This window comes from Mytilus galloprovincialis, chromosome 2, assembly GCF_965363235.1.
Source record: "Mytilus galloprovincialis chromosome 2, xbMytGall1.hap1.1, whole genome shotgun sequence".
Classification (NCBI taxonomy): domain Eukaryota; kingdom Metazoa; phylum Mollusca; class Bivalvia; order Mytilida; family Mytilidae; genus Mytilus; species Mytilus galloprovincialis.
The window spans coordinates 84762018-84777605 of NC_134839.1; the positions used below are offsets into that span (position 1 = coordinate 84762018).

The 15588-nt window shown below is 32.0% G+C and overlaps 1 protein-coding gene across 2 annotated transcripts in view; it reads left to right on the forward strand.

The window, feature by feature from the left end:
- The first annotated feature begins 4098 nt into the window (after positions 1-4098).
- Positions 4099-15588, forward strand: part of LOC143064660 (uncharacterized) — a 65324-nt gene continuing 53834 nt past the window's right edge. For both annotated transcript variants that reach the window (XM_076237645.1, XM_076237642.1), the window contains exon 1: positions 4099-4242. The gene's annotated coding sequence lies outside the window, so the exon portion shown is untranslated. The remainder of the gene's footprint in view (positions 4243-15588) is intronic.

Here is a 15588-nt window from a genome sequence, read left to right on the forward strand (position 1 = left end):
CACGATTTTGGGGCAAGACAAGGAGTGCATACTATACACGGCCGAATACGGTAGCAACATCATAGCTTAATGCCTCTTCTGAACATTTGATAGTCAATAATTTTTCATTCTAATTAAGCTATAGAACTCTAATTTCGTTATACTCTATATATGCACTATAACGAAATTAGGGTTCTATATTTTAATTAGGCTGATACCATGTATTGTGGAGAGTTGTCTCATTGGCAATCATTCTGCATCATCTTTTTATATGAATGTTGTCAAGAAGAAAAATACAGGTTTGCTCATCTCATCACAGTTTCAACAAGTATATCTAGCATATTTACAAAAAATGCAATCGGATTTCCCAAGACCATGCGATGTGGCATAAATTATATGTGGATTCTTAAGAACTCTAAAAGTATCTAATCTCGGCCCTTCTCTAAAATAAATTCTATCAAAACTATTTTTCCATTCTTTTCATCACCTTACTGCATAAAAAATGAAAATTCGTCTAAAAGACATTATCAACAATGCCTTTTCTTAATTAAAATACGCTACAAATTTATTGTGTTGGGATACAATTCGATACATATTGTTAATAAAAGTAAAATAATAAACCAAAGAACAGTTTGCTAGAGCTTCTCATTGACAACATTTTAGTTGAATTTGGAGATGGATTTCCAGCAGGTTGTCGTCATTCCTATATGAAAACCAAATGTGTGCCTCTCGTTTTCTTATTTTCATATAAGTCGGAGTTCCTTCAGACTCTATTAAAAAGGAGACAAAAGAAACAAGATCATTTAGTTTCACTTTGACAATCAATACTTAGTGTCCACCTTACAAATAATACCGGATCTTTTTGAGTTGTTGACGTTGTGTATCGTTTCAATTGTTTTACAATTTTCCTTCTTTTTTGTCTTTGTACTTTTATGTTTCATTTAGACGTATGACTGTTGACGCGGCTCGGTATTTGTACATCTAGCTTTCATGTGTTTTTTTGTTGTTGCTTTGGATTGTTTTAAGTCAACTGTGTTGTATATATCAATGATGTATCTTTACACAATTGTGGCTGCCGGATCCCCATTATTGTTACGTAAAATATGTATGTCTGTTCGAATTGTTCATACCATAGAATCATTATAAGATATAATACTCCCATGCAGATCCAATTTGATTAATATATAAGCCTCAACTATAAACAATTAGCATACAAGTGGGAGGTTAAGCTAGCTATAAAACCAGGTTGGTTTCAATTGGTTGATATAGTCGAGCACTTGATTTGGTCAGGTGTTGTGGTATTTGTACATCTAGCTTTCATGTGGTATTTTTTTGCTTTGGACTGTTTTAAGTAAACTGTGTTGTATATATCAATGTTGTATCATTACACAATTGTGGCTGCCGGATCCCCATTATTGTTACGTAAAATATGTATGTCTTTACGAATTGCTCATACCATAGAAGTATTATAAGATATAATATTCCCATGCAGATCCAATTTGGTTAATTAGACTGAACTATAAACAATAATCATACAAGTGGGAGGTTGAGCTAGCTTTAAAATCAGGTTTAGCCTGCTTTTTCTTCGGAAAATGTATGTACCTAGTCAGGAGTATGACAGTCGTGTTCTATTCGTTCCATTGCCAATTTGGTTGATATAGTCGAGCACTAGGTTTTGCCAGGTGTTATGGACGTCCCTTTTTTTTTAGATTTACCTTGCAGCTCAGTATTTCTGCAAAATACATTTTTATTCACAAAAGAAAATTCAGTTTGATAATATTTTGTGGAAGTGTATAGGGAAGAGTGTGCAAAAGTCAAAATTGAATTGAAAGTCACGGTACATCAAAAGCGCGTTATCATATCTTAAATATCCAAAGAGGTTTACTTAAAACTAGTTTATTCCATTATTTACTTTTGCTGAATTGCAAAAGTTAATAACAAGTTCCTTAGATTAAGTAAGGTCACTAGTAACTTTGAATGCACAGAAAATTAGCACTTACTAAAAACTGAAATGAAACGATTTGACTGTTTTGTGTAGTTTAAGAAAACATAACATAGTACGAACATTCACGCCATTCACGGCAATTGTTGAGAGGAGGCCTTCAGCTGAGATGTGGGATCTGACAATGACATGATTGTTTACTATTTGATTCTCTCTTCGGTATGGCATGGGTGTATCATTTACACTTTTATTAATTTACATATTAATGTGATATGCGAATATCCACAATATTCAGTAATTTCTTCGAACAGTTGTACTGTAATTAAATATTCATACTTCTACTGTTTGGGTTTATTTTGATGTTGGGTTTTGTTTTTTTTTTTTGGGGGGGGGGGGTCTTTTTGTGGGGAGGGTTATGATTTAAAGGTAATTCTATGTTATCAAAATTGGTACATGTAATTAGATTTAAACGTTGGACTCATTAAAAAATATTAGAGACATTGATAAAAGCAATACCTAATAGAATATTTGTGTTGCATGGAAACCGTGTATGGGCCAACATTTTGCATTGTTGATATAATTTTTGCTAGACCAAAAATGGAAAATGAAAAAAAGGGGTAAAAATTGTAATTAAGGGACAAAAACTCCTGTAAATAGTTATTCATAGAATTGATTTTCATGTTGCTTTAATCAGACAAGTCAGGCTGTTTAATAATTAAAGCTCAGTTTCATGATATTTGATAAGCACGCTTAAATTGGTACAAAAATTAATTCAGGACAAAACTTCCTTTAACGAGTAGATGGAAGACTTTGGTCAGTTTCATTTTTTTTTATTTAAATCTTATTTTGTTAATCATTTTGCTATTTACAATTGCTGTTTCGATCGTACAGTTTCAACTTTTTTTAAATTTTAATCGTCATTCAATGCATATTAATACTTCGATCATGCTGACTATTTTTAAAACTGACTTTTGCTATAAAAAAAAAAAATTTCACTAATTTTCATATCAGCAACACACACAGAGTAAAACTAAGCGTAAAATAGGCAATTGAAATTTCGTGTTGTAGGAATTATCTTTCCCATACGGTTTCCAGTGTTATATGAATTGTCTCCCATTGTCCATTCTAGCGGGTGAATTCAAATATATGTATCCAGCTCGACAAAACGCATTGCGGTGGCTATTGAATTGATATAAAAAATGAAAATGCAATTTCAAGCCAATGAGACAACTCTCCACCAGAGACCAAATAACAATCCCATAGAAGTTAGCAACTATAGGTCACCTTTCGCCCTTCAATAATGAGCTAATCGGCCATACCGCATACATGGCATAGACAGCTATATTTATATAAAAGACATTGAAATGGCATATGTATAACTTCTATGGGATTGTTATTTGGTCTTACTAACAAGTTTCATTATGTTTCAGACAGAAATCCATACCCTTGAGAAATGCTGTTCAAGGAAACCTCATACTCCCTAAACCAAAAACAGAATTGTTCAAAAAATCTTTTATGTATTCTGGACCATTCTTGTGGAATAATTTGCCAATACCATTAAGGGAGCTACCATTTGATTTTTATGGGGGGGGGGGCTAGGATGAAATTTGAAAAAAATAGGCAGGACAGGAGTTTTGAGTAAAAAAAAAGGCAGGATGAGACACTTGCAAAAAAAAAATCAGGACGACAATTTAGGTAAAAAAAAGTCAGGATAAACTAAAAAAAAAAAAAGGCAGGACCGAACAGAGTGAAAAATAAAAAAAGTCAGGATAAACTAAAAATAAAAATGCAGGACAGAGATTACAGCTAAAAAAAAATGCAGGACAAAAATTTTCATCCTAGCCCCCCCCCCCCCGCTAAAAATCAAATGGTAGCTCCCTAAGAAATATTACAAATGTTAATGCTTTCCAATACAAAATAACAGATCATTTAGTCAGAGACATATATACATGTGTATATATGTCTCTGATTTAGTGAAATCAACCTAGCTGTATCAATAATATTAAAAACTGATCATGTTTATTTTTTTTCATCACATTTTATCAAGTTGTATTGAACACAAAAAATAAAGTATTTATGTTGTTGTTGTTGTTATCATGTTATAAGATAATATCATAATTTCTGATTTTCGCGGGCTTTTTTCAATACATATTATTTTTTAAGTGGCACTTCCGGAATCCGAAGTTGTTGCTGAAATTACGTCACTGGGTGCATTTCACCGCCATCTTTGAAAACTGAAGTGAACTTATGACTTACCTTTACAAAATACTAGCCTTTAAGAATGTAATTTAGAATAACTGATATCTACAACAACAAAAAAGGTAAGAAATCTGACAGTTTTTATCATTATAAAGCTTTTAATTAAAGTAAAATGTCCGAGAAAAACTTGACTTTTACAGGGTCCCGATCGAGAAGAAGTTGAAGTACATATAGATCGTGATTGATCAACAGTCAGTAGTTTCACAGGAGTGCTTGTAAATTTATATAAATTGCTTTCTAAAGATATCACCCAAACGTTTATTGTTTTATATATGATAAATTGAGTCCCTAAAAGGGGTTGTTAATACATGTATGTGTCTTTACTCTCTGATAATTTTTCTTCAGTCATTTTAAAAGTGTCTGTTTAAGTGAAGCGATGACCGACGAGTTTTGGAAGTATGTATATATATAAATTGGGATATCTCATTTTATGATTATGAAAGTAAATGCAGATCCAATTCAAGTAATTAGGTCCCTAAACTGATTATAAGAAGTATGCGTACAGTTCCAAAATTATACACCTTATCACTATTTGGAAATCTGTCCCGCTTGACCCAAGAAATTTTCCCCGGTTTAGCTTATGACGTCATACAACACGCACTTTTCCATTGTGACGTTAAATATTTTCTATTATGATGTCTAAATATTCTGGGAACTTTTGTGATGTCCAGTAATGAGGGACAAATACTGAAATAGTGATAAGGTGGATTCCTGACCGGCTTATCCACAGTTCAAACTTGAATCCAGGTCTGTTTGCCCACAATCATGTTCGCTCCCATTCTCTTAATTTTTTATTCATCCCCTTTCACATTCTCTCCCTTGATCTGTTTGCACCCGTCTTAAATATAAATGGTTTGTGTTGAATTAGTCATTAGTATTGCTTTAGTTTGTTATTGACTAATACCAGGGTGTTAATTTACTCTATCACAAGGCTGAGCGGGTGACAATTTTTTGAATGTCACCCTCTCGTCCAGACCAATCAAAAATCGTTAATTGAAAGGACAATGAATTGAATTTATATCCATTAAATAAAATACAATGCTTAAGTTCTAAGTTTTGGCGCAGATTTTATTATTTGAATGTCAAAATAAAACATCTTGCCTCACTTTTTGTTGTTTTTTCTAAGACCTATAACGTTGTTATGTATTTGAAAACATAGAAAATACTTTTAAAATAAAATTAGTCTGTAAAAGACAATAATGATAGGACATTCAGTATAATAAATTGAATAACGCATAGCTGAGAGGGTGATAGCAGTCTTCACGCTGAACTGCTAAATCTACAGGCCCACAGCTCAATTTTGAAAATTTTTAGTTAGATTCTGGTGGCCTGTAGTCTGATTTTTACAGGCCCGAGAGCAATTTTACCAGCCTGGGCTGCCACTCGGTGTGAAGACTGTGATAGAGCAGATTGGTACCCCTCAAAAAAGCATTGTACATTTTTGTAAACCTTAGCTTCGCAGAGGTTGACAATGTTTTCTAGGGGTAACAGTCTGCTCTATCACCCTCTCAATTATGTGTTATTTATATAGTGACATTCTGAAAACGTAAACTGAATTTTGTTAGAGAATTATTTATAATTTGACAAAATGAATAATGAATATTGCCATGATGATGAAAGGCTAAGTCATTTGTTTTCAAGACTTGTAAAAGAGATACAGAAGCAGATAACCAAATGGCTTCTAAACTCACTGCAAGCTGTAAAATAATTAAAAATGTATCTTTCAATTTTTATTAAAAATATATTATTCATTGGTTTTACTCCTACCAAGCTTACTGCTTGTATTTTACTTCACAACAACATTAATTCGCAAATGCGTGTATCGCATGAGTTTAAGGTGGCTTGGGACTATTTGACTGCGCATAATTTCACGCATGAATTACAAAAGTATTAGTCGTAAATTCGATATAATTTTTTTAAATATTTTGATTGATCAGAAATGTGAAATTGTTGTAGTTACGTGACTAATAGAATATTGCCGTTATTATCCGTATTTGTTAGAGGGTCAAAATGACATTTCACCCATTGTCAGCATTTTCCCGCCTAAATTTGGGTTTTAATGCAAAATAATTGTTTTTCCTTATCGGTGACCTATGTTTTTTATTTGCTCATCCTTTGAAGCTATATTTCAGCTTTTTAAATTACAGTTTTGGACCAAGTGTCATAAAACGTTTTTTTGTTATTCCGATAAAAATATGTCAACACCTCTATTTTCCCTATCATTTCATTGAAAAATGGTCCCTTTTACATACCTGTTTAAAAGTAAAAATTTAAGCTTAAATGGTCCGTGACCCCCTATTTTTTTCCGACTAATTTGATTCACTTTTTGTAAAGAATAAAATAACAAAAAATACAGCTTGTGATAATAAGTTGGTTTACGGTGTGCAGAAGCTTGGTGGTAAAAAACTGTTTAAGGGTGTTAATACATGTAATAGAAATTGATGTATTAAATGTTTATGAGAAACTTATATACATGTACATTCAAAATGATAGATGTATATTGCAATACCATTAATGCTATTTTATATAGAAAATGCATTGATTCTTTCAGTTAGTTCATGTAAGAGTTGATAGTCATGGGGCATCAGACTAGTATTTAGTAGCACTGTCTAGTAAAACTTTATTTCAACTTGTTATTATAAGTATCTGGAAAACTTTGTTTAGACTCAAACAAATATTGGAATATATATATATTGGTCTTCTGACCATAAATTTTAAAAGATTTTGGTGCAGACTAAGTTGAATATTAACAATGAAAAGAAAGTTGTAATACATTGTAACTTTAAATAGAACAGTACAGTGACTCATTGAAAGTTCAATTTGAATAAATTTTGACATTAAAATACAAATATTGACCAAGTTGGTGCAAAAATTCACAACTTAATTTTGTACCATCTATGAACAATAACTTAAATTAACCACATACCACTTGTGTTTTTAAAATGCCAGCTACTCAAAAGTAAATAAAATTTACAGTTGAAGTGTGCTTAATTTGAAATTTTGAGCTCTTTTGTACACTTTGTATTTACTTTTGAATTGATTTGTGTTTTTAACAAGACATGAATTTTTTTATGAAGTGTATTACAAAATGTTGACACATAGCTTTTCATTGTGATATAAATGAGTTAAATGGAGAGCTGTTTTGAAAACCTATGGTTTATAAAGGATCATGATAAAACATGCTGTATATTTATTTTACACCATGATGCCATCAAATGCAAATTGAATATCTTGCATTTATCATGCTTTAGATGAAATAAGGTCAAATTCTGGAAGACCCCCTTCTCAATTATTGTCATCAATCATTTTGCCATATATATACATTGCATACCAGGGGTATGTGCATACAATCATGATTAACATTAGGTTGATACACCCCATCTGATTTACCTTAAAAGGTGTTCAGGAGGTAATATATTCTAGGCAGACCGAACATGATTATTTTGTGCAAACAGGTATATGGGCAAATGAACCTGGACTTGTGTACTTGGATGCAATTTTGCAAGAAGTCATGTACTTGTTACCTTATTTAATTTGGACTGAAGTTTCTGTGCAAATTATTGTTTGTATACTGGAAAAGCTGAAACTTTCGTGGAGGATTTAATTTTGTTGAAAGTATATATCCAGGAAATTAAAAATCCACGAAAAATGTATCCTACATATATCATCACTTCCATTTACTGGTAACCACAATATTAAATCCCCATGAAATCTTATATAGAGACAAAAAACGAAGTTTCAAACCCCACAAAAAATGTTTCTACAGCTGAAATAAATTGATCAGATGATGAATGATTTGAAATACCTAAAACAATGAAGACAGTGTTTAGATTAGCATAAATATATATTAAGACTATTTAAGAGTTACAGAAAGTTATTTCTTCTTTGGTCCTGTTTGAAGACATGGTATATTAAGCATCAAGTTTTTACTACATTAAGATAGTTTTCAAACAACAATTTCTTGATACTATAGATTATCGATCATCTCAAAAGAGATTGATACTGGCTTGAGCAGTGAGAAAAGCAATCGAGTTGATGACCAATGATAATCTATACTATTAAACGAGAACACCTCATTTTGGGTGTCGCTTCTCTACTTTCCACAATAAATTAATCAACACGCCTCTGTGTCCTATAGGTACAGTGCATAGTCGCATTTGTCATCCATTCATATGATTATTCAGATTGAGTTATTTTGGGAGAAAATCGAGAAAAAGGGCATCCGGATATTGTCCCGTCATTGGACAAAATTTTAAGTCAGATTATACTTCCGGTTTGCGTTTTTCTGTATACTTTGAACATACATATACTACGAATAAAGTGTATTTTCAGAATTCTATCTGCTATCATTTTCAAGTTTACTATCCACGGTGGTCACAGAGTTTATTAAATAGAGAGGGTCTGTATACTATATCAATGACCACCATGGATCGATTAGAAAACTTAGAATTGAAAGTAAATACACTTTATTTATATAGATCTATATAGTGAATGTTCATAATATACAGATAAGCGCTAAAATTATTCATGTGCACTTTTGATACCTTTTCTGAAATTCTCCAGTCATTAAATCTTTTACAAAATTCATTGATTACAAAAAAAAGAAGATGTGGTATGATTGCCATGTTGACAACTTTCCACAAGAGACCAAAATGACACAGAAATTAACAACTATAGGTCATCGTACGGCCTTCAACAACGAGCAAAGACCATACCGCATACTCAGCTTTAAAAGGCACCGAAATGAAAATGTAAAACAATTCAAACGAGGAAACTAGCGGCCTTATTTATGTACAAAAAATGAACGAAAAACAAATATGTAATGCATAAACAAACGACAACCACTGAAGTACAGGCTCCTTACTTAAATGTTCATAACATACTAAATGTATATTCATATTGAAATTGATAGAAAACCACACATTGGGAATTTTGGAAATAAAGGAGAGGAATTAAAAAAAACATTTTCCTGTCCCCAATAACCTATGATTTATGATAATTTTGCTGAAATTCTCCAGTCATTCAATATAAACATATTGACAAATAAAAAAACCTGTAATACAAAGTTGAAATCTGACATACATATCATGCAATAAAAATAAGCAACACATTTTAGAATGAAGTAAAAACATGCTAGACCAAAGCAACCAAAAGCAACATAGATAATAAATAATTTATTGCTTTTTTACCTATGACGACATTGACTTGTTAATTTCATTGACAACTGGAAGATCAGCCTACCACCCAAAGTGAGAAGGGAAAACATTGCCATAAACAATGACAGTACTGTTTAACCTTAAATTGCAGTAAGGGTGTGCAGCCTAACCCTTTAAATGGACAGGTTTAGAGACTATGATTATCAAGTAAAATAAAAAAGATGCTCTGATTCAATTTTCAAAAGATTTCCATGTCCAACAGTAAACCAGGATCCACAGTCACATGCATGGTTTTTAATTGAACAGTTGGGGGCTTGGAAATAGGATTACCCCCTTTTAAAAGAGGATTACCACAGCAAAGAAAACCAGTATATAATCCATTAATGCTAAATAGATTAGAAGCTCTTCCTGTGTAGTAGGATTTGAATCACAGTCTGGCATACATTTGTAACCTCATTTGGATAGTAATTCTGTACACTACGGTACCAGGCAAGAATAGACTTGTTAATGAAAGACAAATACTAAAAAACAAAAACAAATTATTCAACACATTTGGCTGAATTCTTTAGAGGAATTTGTTTTTGTTGCCTGTGGCAAAGACAGCTTCAACAATGTATTTATTTGTGTTAAGGTCCAGCCAGCAGTTAGGTCAACAAAATTTGGTTTGCAGTGTTTTGTCAAATTAAGGGGAACCACTAATGATACATTTGTAAGTCCATGATATTTGGTATGCAGTTTACAATTACTTGGTGATAAGTTGGCCTTGCCCTTTTTAGTCCTGGCCATTTGCATATTTTACATGTTAAAGTTTGTGATAAGGTCAGTTAAAGGGGAACCACTCTGTGACTCATGAGAAGTCTTTGAAATTAAGTATGCAGATGTATTACTATTGGCATATATCTTATTTCCACAGAAACTATTTGGGTCACCCTTTACAATCATGGTTCATTGACTGAAAACTTGGCTATTTAATTTTTCAACATTTGCAGTTTACTTTCAAAATAACAAAAACAGCTACCTTTCAAATTTGATAAGGTTTAGATTTTATGTTTTCAAGTTATGAGGTTTTCTTTATAAAAAAAGGGGGGATTTTTCCAGTTTTCGGACAACAACTCAAAAATGCTTTCAGCAGTTCTTGTTGAAATTAAGAAAGTTGTTTATATCCGTTGTCTATTGCTCCTTTTTAATTTTTATACATTTTTATGTCCGTTTTATGGGCATTATGTTTTCTGGTCTGTGCTTCCGTTTGTCCGTCCGTGCGTCTGTTTGTCTGTCCCGCTTCAGGTTAAAGTTTTTGGTCCAGGTAGTTTTGGATGAAGTTGAAGTCCAATGAACTTCAAGCTTAGTACACATGTTCCTTAGGATATGATCTTTCAAATTTAATGCCAAATTAGAGATTTTACCCCATTTTCATGGTCCACTGAACATAGAAAATGATAATGCGGATTGGCCATCTGTGTACTTTGGACACATTCTTGTTTATTTTAAGTTTCTGATTTATGGAATTTTTTTTCAGAAAAAGGGAATGATTTTCCAGTTATCGGGAAATATCTTTTACTTAAAGAACTTTGGACAGTTTTCATGAAACTTTGGTGACTGATATATCTATGAAGATAAATTCCCTTTAATTTTTTATAAATTTCTGATATGATAATGAGAAGTTATTTAAGTTTATTCTTTGCAAAAGGGACGGGCACATCATGTGCTACTTATTTTATTTGATCTGTGTACTTAAGGTTACACATACATTTTGACATTACATTACTATATATGTGTGTACCCATAATTTCTAAATAGTTTCATATATGATAAATGATGAACTGTATTTGTTTAACACACTACTTGTTACAAATGAATATTTTATAATTATATCTGTCAGCAATAAACTCATACTTATCTGTTCCAGTGAACAGAGCTATTTACATCTCATCTCATAAAATACTTTATCATCACTGCAGGTTATACGTAAAACCCTTGTAGTTAGTAATGTTATGTACAAAATGTATTATGCAGGCCTAGTAAAATTAGTTGATACTTTTTTTGACGATGTGACACAATAGATCTATCTTTTTTTGGTTTGGTGACAATTTGCTGCTTTCCCTGCATTAAACATGTAGCTGTAGTCATTGATGGTTTTAGATGACAGACAGAAGTCAGTCTGGTTTATTGGTATTGTGTGGGTTGAAAGTAATATTTGATGATGGTTTTTTAGATGGCAGGCAGAGAACATTCTGATTGGTTGGTACAGCTGTACAGGTTGATATGTTTGGGTTGTTTGTAATACATTGATGATGGTTATTAATTTGAGTGGCTGAGAACATTCTAATTGGTTGGTACAGCTGGTCAGGTTGGTATTGTTAACTAAAGGTTGAAAGTAATATATGACGTCAGATGGTTCTTTAGATGTCAGGCAGAGAACATTGTGGCTAGTTGGTACAGCTGTACATGTAACAGGTTGATATGTTTAGGTTGTTTGTGATGAAGGTTATTAATTTGGCAGGCAGAGAACATTCTGATTGGTTGGCACAGCTGGTTAGGCTGGTATTGTAGGGGTTGTTAGTAATATATGATGATGGTTCTTTAAATGGCAGACACGAGTACATTCTGATTGGTTGGTACAGCTGTACAGGTTGGTATGTGTGTTGTTAGAAATACATTTTGTACATTGATGATGGTTCTTTAGAAATCAGGCAGAGTACATATTCTGGCTGGTTGGAACTTATACACAATGTTTATTACCAAATAACTGAGATCAAATGAGAATGTTGGTGGTGTCTCTTGACTTTCTAGTGATATGCCCCTTTACAAACGGAAAAATTGCTTAATTCTATGTTTCTGTTCTCTAAAGTTTGCCTCAACCAACTGTTCTGAATCTTATACAATATGCTTATTACCAAAAAAACAGATGAAGTTTGAAGTTTAGTGGAGTCACTTTTACTGTTCAAGTGTTTTGCCCCTTTACAAATGCTAAAACTGCTAAATTTTTGGTTAGTTCTCTGACTTTAACTGTTTTGAAATTATGTCCCTTTATAATGTTATATATGCAATAAAATTGAGAATGGAAATAGGGAATATGTCAAAGAGACAACAACCCGACCATAGAGCAGACAACAGCCAAAGCCCACCAATGGGTCTTCAATGAAGCCAGAAACTCCTGCACCTGGAGGCGTCCTTCAGCTGGCCCCTAAACAAATATGTATACTAGTTCAGTGATAATGACCAGACTTAACTAATCGATCAGATCGGTAATCGAACACTAATCGATCATATTTGATCAGTACTCGATTGATGACTTGAAGTCATCGATCAGTAATCGATCAAACTCTCTCAGGAGTTTGATCGATTAGTGATTGATTAGATTACTGATCGATTTAAGACCGATTACTGATGGATTAGTGATTTTATTATTATTGACAAAACAATGTTATTCCAGAAATAAGCCTTATGAAAGACATCATTTGTGAAATAAAAGTTCCATGAAAATATTTTCACCATTGCCAAAATTTTCTGGAATTCCTGGATTTACTCAGTAATACATGTTTATACAATATGCAGTCGTAACCAAGAGAAGCGTATTTAAAAGCTTAGCCCTAACAAATTCCTGACTAAAAACTACATTTTTGTAGGTTTACCCATGTATATTAGTCCTAAAAACTATGATATGATGTCTTGAAAGGCTATTGTATTTTTTTCTTTTACGCCTTTCATTGACGGAAGGGGTCAAAGCAAAATTTAAAATAGCCTTCCAAGATGTCATAATTATTTGGACTACTGTTTATATAATTAGATATGACCTACAACATTATTTCCATGTGAATTTGGATCCAGCACTTACCCAACCCTTCCCGTATCATATTTTTACTTATCAAAAATGTATATCTGTCATAAAATGTTTTTTTTATGAAAATAAGATTAACCTAAAGTATACATGTATATAACTGATGAAAGATACATTGCTATTTTTTCTAAAGACATCAGAATTTCTTTTCAGGATACATTTGTAGTAATGTAATGTTTCATTATTATATATTGTTAATGTTAATTAGGTGAAAATGTCAAAATAATAGGATCAAAAGCACAAACAGCAAATAAATAGCTGGTAAGATTGTATGGGAAAATTGATTTAGAGATAATTGATTTGACCACACTATTGGAAACATTAACAAACATCAAAAGATTCTGACATCTAATTAGTTTCAGACACTTGTGATATAAACAGGCAAGTTGAAAACTTCACCTCCATCTAAATTTCACGATTTTATCATGAAATATGTAATAGAGCTTGAAATAGTGACCATGGTGACCAGCTCATCCCTACCACTCAATTCATTCAACAACACTACCTGCTAAAGTTTACTAAGGAATGCAATAATCATTCCATAAAATTTCTAGACCTTGAAATCCTCAAAGACGAACACATGAAAATACTGGTAAGATATGAAATGCTATATAAAAAAAAAAAAAAAAAAAAAAATACAGAAAAATTTCAACATCTTCATAAAAACCCAAAACCAACCCATTTGGAACTTTAAATCCCATATTAAAGGCAAAGGTATTCATTTACATAGAAACACAAACCAGAAAGAAAGCTCTTTATTGAAAAACCATTTTATTAACTGAAATTGGTAAAACAAATTTTATTAAATTCCATGACAGAAAAGATAAAATTAAGAAAAAGGAAAAAGTTTAAAATAGATGTTATGTATCATTTACATATTATCATCCTCAAGCAGAAGAACTTCAAAAAGTATTCAGGAAATTCTGGCATCTTATTAAAACAGATTCTTCAATAAGTGCTACATTGTGTATCATATCCCATTAAAACCTATCCATAGGATTCAAAAGAAATAGAACATTGGTGAATTAATGAAATGACCTATAAAATAGTTTGTATGAAGGTCACAATTCCTTCAAAATATTTCACTGTGCAGAACTAATTAATGACAATCATCATGTAAACCTCACATGTAAACTGAAATTCTTATAAGACAAAATTCTACCAGGAAACACTTAATTCAACATTTATTGAAATAGGATGAAATAGTTAGAAAATCAAAAACAGAGTTCGTGAAAAGTGGTGGTCCTCTGGATTTTACCACCAAAATTTTGCATAGGACTGACACAATTTTAGTATTTTTCAATAGAATTAATAATGAGGACCAGCAGATTTTCTCCAAGGACCACCTGGGGAAAAAAGATTTCGTGAACTCTGCAAAAAAAAACAAAAAATCTAAATTTAAATTAACAAATTTTACAAAATTATGAAAAAATCAATAAATTAAAAGCAGTAATAAAAAAATGACAAACAGAAGGGGTGGTCTCTGCTGAAAGTTTCCCTTTAATCACCATATTTACAGAAAAACTCTAAACATTGCTACACAGTATCAATGAAAGGCCAGAACAATGATTTGTAGTTGCACTATGCAACTACAAATCATAGGTGGATATAACGGCCTTATTTATTAAAAAAAAAAAATATGTAACACATAATAAAAAAAGACAATCACTGAATTACAGGCTCCTGACTTATGACGGGCACATACTCAATTCTATTTAAAAACATCTTTAATTTCTTATTCATATTCATTCTACTTATCTTTAGGTGTGTATGCTTTCGTGTGAAAATAAAACACTAACCACTATTGCCTTGCATTAGGACTATTTTAAAATTTTAGAAAAAAGGGGGGATCTTCTGTATGTAAATTCAAAAGTCAATAGAAAGTTTTCCACTGACTCTGATAACAATCTATTTATTTTTATCAGTATTTTGCAATCCTTAGTAGAGTCATAGTCCACAGCTGGTCATTTCTGGTCAGTCTTCTACAATATTGTGGAAATTAGACAATATCCTACTGTGAAGACAAACAAGTGTGTTTGAATAAATGATGTATCAATTTTCTGTTAATTGGTAAATGTTCTGGCTATTTAGTTGTGACCTAAATTCTGGCATTAGTTAATAATGTTATAGGACAAACCCTAAATTTCATCATAAAGTTAAGGATATATCAAATAGACCAGTTTCACATAAGCTACTAATCAACGCCGATCAAAAAATCTTATGCGCGTTTGAGTTTAAATCTCGCGACAATTAACGATATCATACGTGACAGGGGGCTACTGATATTTAGCAACACAATAATACATCAACCGATTGTTAAACAACATCTCTGTCTCTCGTGATGTATGCTGGAGATTATTTATTTTGAAGATATTAATAATCGTTTATTTTATATATTTAGAATAAATAGTTTT